The sequence below is a fragment of the Suricata suricatta genome, chromosome 6, assembly GCF_006229205.1.
Source record: "Suricata suricatta isolate VVHF042 chromosome 6, meerkat_22Aug2017_6uvM2_HiC, whole genome shotgun sequence".
NCBI lineage: Eukaryota > Metazoa > Chordata > Mammalia > Carnivora > Herpestidae > Suricata > Suricata suricatta.
This window is the reverse complement of record NC_043705.1, coordinates 98,302,152-98,308,972: the sequence shown is the minus strand read 5'-3', so window position 1 is coordinate 98,308,972 and position 6,821 is coordinate 98,302,152. Positions and strand designations below refer to the sequence as shown.

Below are 6,821 nucleotides of genomic sequence, written 5' to 3'. Positions count from 1 at the left end.
GCTTTTCCAGAACTTTCTCTCCTCCATTATTTTTGGCTAATCAAAAGGTGATTAAATGATAGAGAGTAACTTGATATTTACCTACTGGAATAGAAATTCACCACAAGTCCCAAGGCTGCCCACTTTGTGGGCTTAATAATTTTTTACTCTATATAAGATGAATTAAATCCCCAGAATAAATATTTTGGCCAAGGTGTGCAAGGAAATGACAAGGATAACTTACTGGGATCTGCAGAAACTAAGTTTTAGAATAAAATATTGAATACTGATGTTGAAAGTACTTATAGCCAAAACTCAAACAGGTATTTTATAGCATCAGATTAAGTCAGTAGGAGGTCACAGAGGATGTTGTAATTCTTTGAATAATAATTTGTTTGAATCAATGCATGAGAAGGAATAGATTAGTTTTTACATTCATAAAGTAAGGCCAAATCTTTACACTATTTCATGATGTGCAAGGGAAGATATTTGCAATGATTTATTTCAAATATAAGAGTAAATGTTGAGGTGCTTGTTTTATTGATAAGAGAGGTTACATAATCATTCCACATGTTTAGAATTCTGGTTCTCAAACCCTTTGGAATCAGGGTTCCTTGACACTCGTAAAAATTACTTAGAATCCGAATAAGTTTTTGCTTATGTGTGTTAAATTCATCTATATTTACTGTATTAGAAAATTAAATCAAAAATTAAAAAGTTATACATTTCTTTAAAAATACATTATGTTCAGTTTTCCAAAAAACAGCGATTTTCCAAAACAAAATATTAGTGAGAAAATTTTTAAATCTGTTTAATATATGAATAGAAGACAACTGAATTCTCATACCTGCTTATGCATTTGATTTCACTATGGAGAATAATCTAGCCTACCTAGTTGGAAAAGGGACACTAGTTGGAATTTGGGGGACTGTGATGGTCAGTTTTATGTGTCTATTCGATAGACTACAATCCCTAGTCTAATTCAATCAAACACTAATCTAGGCATTGCCAAGAGGAAATTTTGTAGACATGATTAACGTCCATAAACAGTTAATTTTAAATAGGAGAGCCTTTCCTAGATAACATGGGTGGGCCTGACTTAATCAGTTGAAAGGCTTTAGAAATATTGCTGTCTGTACTCTGAAGAAGAAATTCTATCTACAGTTAGCAGCTTCAGCCTATGCTTGAGAATTCTAGCTGGCCTGCCTGATGTTCTACCCTATAAATGTCACACTTGCCTACCCAGCCCAACAATCATGGAAGCCAACTCCCTGCAGTAAATCTCTTACTATGTATCTTCTGTTGGGTTAGTTTCTCCAAAGAACTCTAATACACAGAGACTCTGAGATCAGTGGTATAGGATATACGTTAAAAAGACTCCTATGTCACTAATTAGCCTAACAAAGTAATTCTATGAAGTCAATAAGGCAAAAACACATGCCTTCTATTCTCAGAGAGGATATTTATCAGATGGCACTGATCTTTTAGTGACTTTTAGTCTTGATCCTTAAATTCCTGGTTTCTATGCCAGTACACTTTATCTTTTGGCACAGTAACCTTCTATATACTTAGAAATATACTTGCAGATATAGACATTCATATTATTTAATACACATGTCACAAAGAAATTCCTTACAAAAAGGGGGAAAGACAAAAAAACCTGCATCTGAGGTATGAGTGGAAGTGAGACAAATGAAACACAGGGTTTTGTTTTATGCTTAAGGAGCTCATAATTTACTTGGGAGAAATAAGATTATTGATCCCTGAAGATATGAGATGAGATTTAATAAAGTGATTAAGACTTTGATTCCTTACTAATACTTTGAGTACTAGGCACTGGGATGGAGTCATCTTCATCCTTTTCAGCTGCTTCTGGTGTGGAATTGACATCCCCCCCTCCATATTTGATGCCGCTTCTAGTCTGTGAGTTTATGGGAGACAGAGATAATGACCAATCAGCAGATGCATAATACTAATAACCTGTTCACTGAATGACTAAGGAGAGAAGGAAGAGCAAAAGGGTAAAAGTTGGGAAAAATGGAAAACCAAAGAACTTAAAGATGGAATATGACTTTAAGACAATGAAATGAAAACTGAGCTGAAGATGATGTGTGTTAAAAAGTAACAAGACATTTCGTAGAACAAATTAAGTATTCCCATTTTATGAAAGAGATTGGCCAAGGAGAGTGTTATTATGAGGAGGCAGAACAGTATCATGGCTCAGTGTATGAACTCGTCAGATCTGAGTTTCGGTACTGTTCCATCAAGTACTAGCCATGTCATCTTTGGACCTCAGTTTCCACAACTGTGAACGTTCAGAGTTATTTTGAAAATTTAAATGAGAAAATTTATATAAAGTTTATCACATAGTGCCTAGCATAGAGTAAATCTATTAAGTGTTGGTCCTCATAATTATTAATGTTATTACTATTATTAATTCTAGAGGCAATGAGGAACCAATGGGAGGTTTTTAGTTGGGACAGTGATATGGGGACACTTATTAGTTTGAAAATACATCTGATGTTAGTTAGAATAAATCTTGAAAGTAAAATACTGGATCCAGAGGAATCAGTTAAAAGTTACCATAACAGTCTGAGCACAAAAATGTGACAGGCAAGATACGTCCTAGCCCAAGGCTCCTTCCACTGGATCATCACATACACTATAGATTTGACATCAATGGCTTATTCTAAATAGGAGCATATACTGTTTATGTATGACTGGTAAATGGGAAACACTACAAATTTTTGTAACCATATTTAATATAAATACATCATTTATCAGATTTGGGGGAGAAATTGCAACTTTTATTTTTATTATTTTTAAAAGTCTTATTTATTATTTATTTTGAGACAGTGAGAGCAAGTGGGGAAGGGGCAGAGAGAGAATCCCAAGCAGCCTCTGCACGGTCAGCACAGAGCCTAATGTGGGGCTCTGAAAGTTGCAACTTGAGAGAATGTCAAATGCCCTGACATAGCATTTAGGCTTAATTCTCTCTGCTTATATGGAAAATTAACTAGAGGTTCCCAGAAAACTAATCATTGAGGAGGCACAAGTCCAGGATTAAAAACAAAAAACCTATATATAAGCACATAAATATTTGTGTATGTTTAGGATCATATAAGAAGAGTTATATGTAGTTGCATGTAAGAATATCTACAGAACTTATAAATGGTGGCTATTCATATGCAGTGAAACCCATCTGTTAATATCTAGGGATGCTGGAAATAAATTTAACTGAAAATAGGTAGTTGTAACAGAATCCAACTAGGAACACTCACTTGCCTATCTATAACACTGGTGTTGTTTATGTCTATATCCATTAAGTGACAGTTACATCTTTTAAATTTCAAGCAACCTCTTGGCCGTATTGTGAGGCTTAATCTTCATTTTAGAACACACAGAACTGGCACTCTTCCTGAATAGCTTGTCATACAGCAGAACGCCATAGGATAGATTCAAGTTTTTAAAGTGTTGTACAATTTTAATAATCTGTGCACATTAAAATTCAAAAGATATGCTGATATCCATATATGATACTTTTCACTTAGTTTAGGAGGTAAATGACCAATACTATAGAATTTTCTGCAGAATTAGGATATAGCTACTAGTTTAAAGGGGAATTTCTAGTCTCTGAGTTGTTTAACATAGATGTTTGTGTTTGAATGTAATAGATGTGAATCTCCTTTCCAAAAGAACTAGAAGTTTTCAGTGTGCATTTGTGTGGAAATCATTGGTTGGAATTAGTGCTATAAGAATATAAAGGAAAAAAATAAAAACATAAAGTAAGACATAGCACAGGGGCCTTTGGGTGTGATTTTTCTATCCATCGAGTACAGGTATGCAAGTTGATTTTCCAGGTGGAAGGGATAGATTTTCTCATAGCCAAGCATGAACTGTTGTGTCAGCCCTGTGGCTGTCTAACATCACACATTTGCAAGGTAGCTGCTTGAGTTAGAGGTGGAATGAGGCCTGGGAACACAGAGATGTGACTTTCATCTAGAAATACAAGCCTTGCATTAATTAGATGTGCTAATAAGCAGTGTGTATCACTCACCATTCCCTATGACTTCTAGGTGAGATAACTATGAATTAATAAAGTTAAAACAATGGAATTTGGAATAAAAACAGAAGGTGACACCGAGTCTCAGATTTTATGTGATCCAGTGTTAGTATATCCACTGATAAAGGATACAGACTGGGGAAGATAAGGAAGCTTGCTTGGGGTCACAAGTCAAGGTCACTGTTAAGTCTCTCTTATAATTTCTCATGTTATTTTGCTACTATTCATTGTCTCTACGAGGTTGCCATAATCACTGTCTTTCGCTAAGACTGTTTTCTACCCAACTTAAACTAATTAAGCAAAAAGAAGAATCTATTGGCACACAGAACTGGAGTGTCATAAGCCCTCTTCTTGCAGGTTTTAGGCTGACTTTCTCTGTCTGGTAAGCCTGGTGGCCTTTTAGAACTCCAGACACACATAGTGACTCAGCCTCATTACAAAGCTTTTCTTGAAACACTTTATTTTGCCCAAGTTCCAGGAAAACCTCTGGTTCACTTTGGATTTCTAGACCAATTACTGCTGCCACAGGGATGGCTACTCTGATTCACCAACTCATGTACACATTGCTGTACAAAGCCATCTCTCTAATCACATGAAATACATTATTCATCAGAAAAGGGGTTGTAAGAAGGAGGTCAGGAATTCACAATAGGCACAAACAACAAATATATTATAATCATATTCTAAAATGCAACCTCATAGGAAGAATTCTTAAAAACTAAAACTTACCGGATAATAGGAATAACAACTATGGAAATGGTGTTACTTTTCTTCTTCTAAAGAACTTGTGTCAATATCTGTAATGACAAAGATACAGAAAAATTTCATTTCTGAAGATGGAAGAAAAGATTGATTCATTATAGTTTACAACAGGATAATTGACTTCATACACATTAACATACACAGTATTTTGTATTCCTAGAACACTGTCTGGCATTGAATGAATGCTTATTCCCTTCCTTTGCATATATAAATAGTTTATATATAATTGTTCACTTGTGTGGTTCCAAGGCCACATCATCACTTTTCATCACCACAGACTGTCAGTATCATTTAGGTCATGAAGTCTTTAAGGACAAAATACTATATAGTGTTCCATATTTTTGGTTTTTAATATTTGAGTTTTTGAAGGTCACAATTGCCAGAATGACCTACCATTGTTCTTCGTGATTTCATAGCGCATATTCCCAACCCTCCTAATGCTGTAATGGGGCTTGCATTATTTTGATTTTGTTTTGAATTGGGGTAGAGCTGACATATAACATTATATTAGTTTCAGATTACAACATAGTGATTTAATATTGTACACATTGTGAAATGATCACAATATGTTGAGTTAACATTCACCACCATGCAGCTTCATTTTTTTTCTTCTTGTGTTGAGGATTTTTTTTTAATGTTTTTTATTTATTTTTGAGAGACAGAGAGAGACAGCATGAGCAGAGGAGGGTCAGAGAGAGAGAGGGAGACACAGAATCTGAAGCAGGCTCCAGGCTCTGAGCTAGCTGTCAGCACAGAGCCCGACGCGGGGCTCGAACCCACAAACCATGAGATCATGACCTGAGCCGAAGCCAGACGTTTAACTGACCGAGCCACTCAGGTGCCCCTGTTGAGGACTTTTAAGATCTATTCTTTTAGCAACTATGCAACACAGTGTTATTAACAAGAGTCACCATGCTGTAAATTATATCTCCATGACTTGATTTATAACTGGAAGTTTGTACCTTTGGCTCTCTTCAACCATTTTACCCATCCCTAAACTTCCACCTATGGCAACCACCAAACTGTTCTCTATCTATGAGCCTGGTTTTTGTTTGAAGTTTTTTTTTTCCTTATGGATTCCACATATAAGTGAGATCATACAGTAATTATCTTGCTTTATCAAAGTATTTTCCTTAACAGAATGCCCCCAAGTTCTATCCATGTTATTGTGCTTTTTCTTTGTTTCAACTTATGTGAACTTTGGTTATGATTGCTTTAAGAATCTTATGATATGAAGAGGTTATGGAAACTGGCAAAATTAGGTTTTTACAATGTCACTTTTGAGAAAAATCAAAGATAAGTGTAGCACAAATGATTAAGAAATTGCCACTTGATGGGGTGCCTGGGTGGCTCAGTCAGGTGCGAGTTGGACTATGATTCAGGTTGTGATCTCATGCTTCATGAGTTCAAGTCCTGTATCAGGCTCTGTACTGATAGCTGGGAGCCTGTAGCCTGATTTGGATTCTGTGTATCTCTCTTTCCCTCTCCTACTCATGTTCTTTCTCTCTCCTGAATAAACAAACATTAAAAATTAAAAAAAAAACACCCTCCTCCACTGTTGGTGGCAATATAAACTGGTGCAGCCGCTCTGGAAAACAGTGTGGAGGTTCCTCAAAAAACTATCTATAGAACTCCTTTATGACCCAGCAATAGCACTGCTAGGGATTTGCCCAAGGGATACAGAAGTGCTGATGCATAGGAGCACATGTACCCCAATGTTCATAGCAGCAATGTCAACAATAGCCAAAACATAGAAAAAGCCTAAATGTCCATCACCTGATGAATGGATCAAGAAGATGTGGTATATATACACAATGAGTATTACATGGCAATGAGAAAGAATGAAATATGGCCATTTGTAGCAAAATGGATGGACCTTGAGGGTGTCATGCTAGGCAAAATAAATCAGGTGGAGAAGGACAGATACAATATGTTTGCACTCATAGGTCTAACAGGAGACCAGGAGAAACCTAATGGAGGACCAGGGGGAGGGGAAGAGGGAAAGAGAGTTGGGGAG

The 6,821-nt window shown here is 36.1% G+C and overlaps 1 long non-coding RNA gene across 1 annotated transcript in view; it reads right to left on the bottom strand.

The window, feature by feature from the left end:
• Positions 1-1,751: 1,751 nt before the first annotated feature.
• The window catches only part of LOC115293643, a 40,445-nt gene continuing 35,375 nt past the window's right edge, over positions 1,752-6,821 (bottom strand). Inside the window, exons 2-3 of the long non-coding RNA XR_003909548.1 lie at positions 4,772-4,839; positions 1,752-1,900 (exon numbers count right to left, since the gene is read on the bottom strand). This is a non-coding gene — a long non-coding RNA (uncharacterized LOC115293643). The remainder of the gene's footprint in view (positions 1,901-4,771; positions 4,840-6,821) is intronic.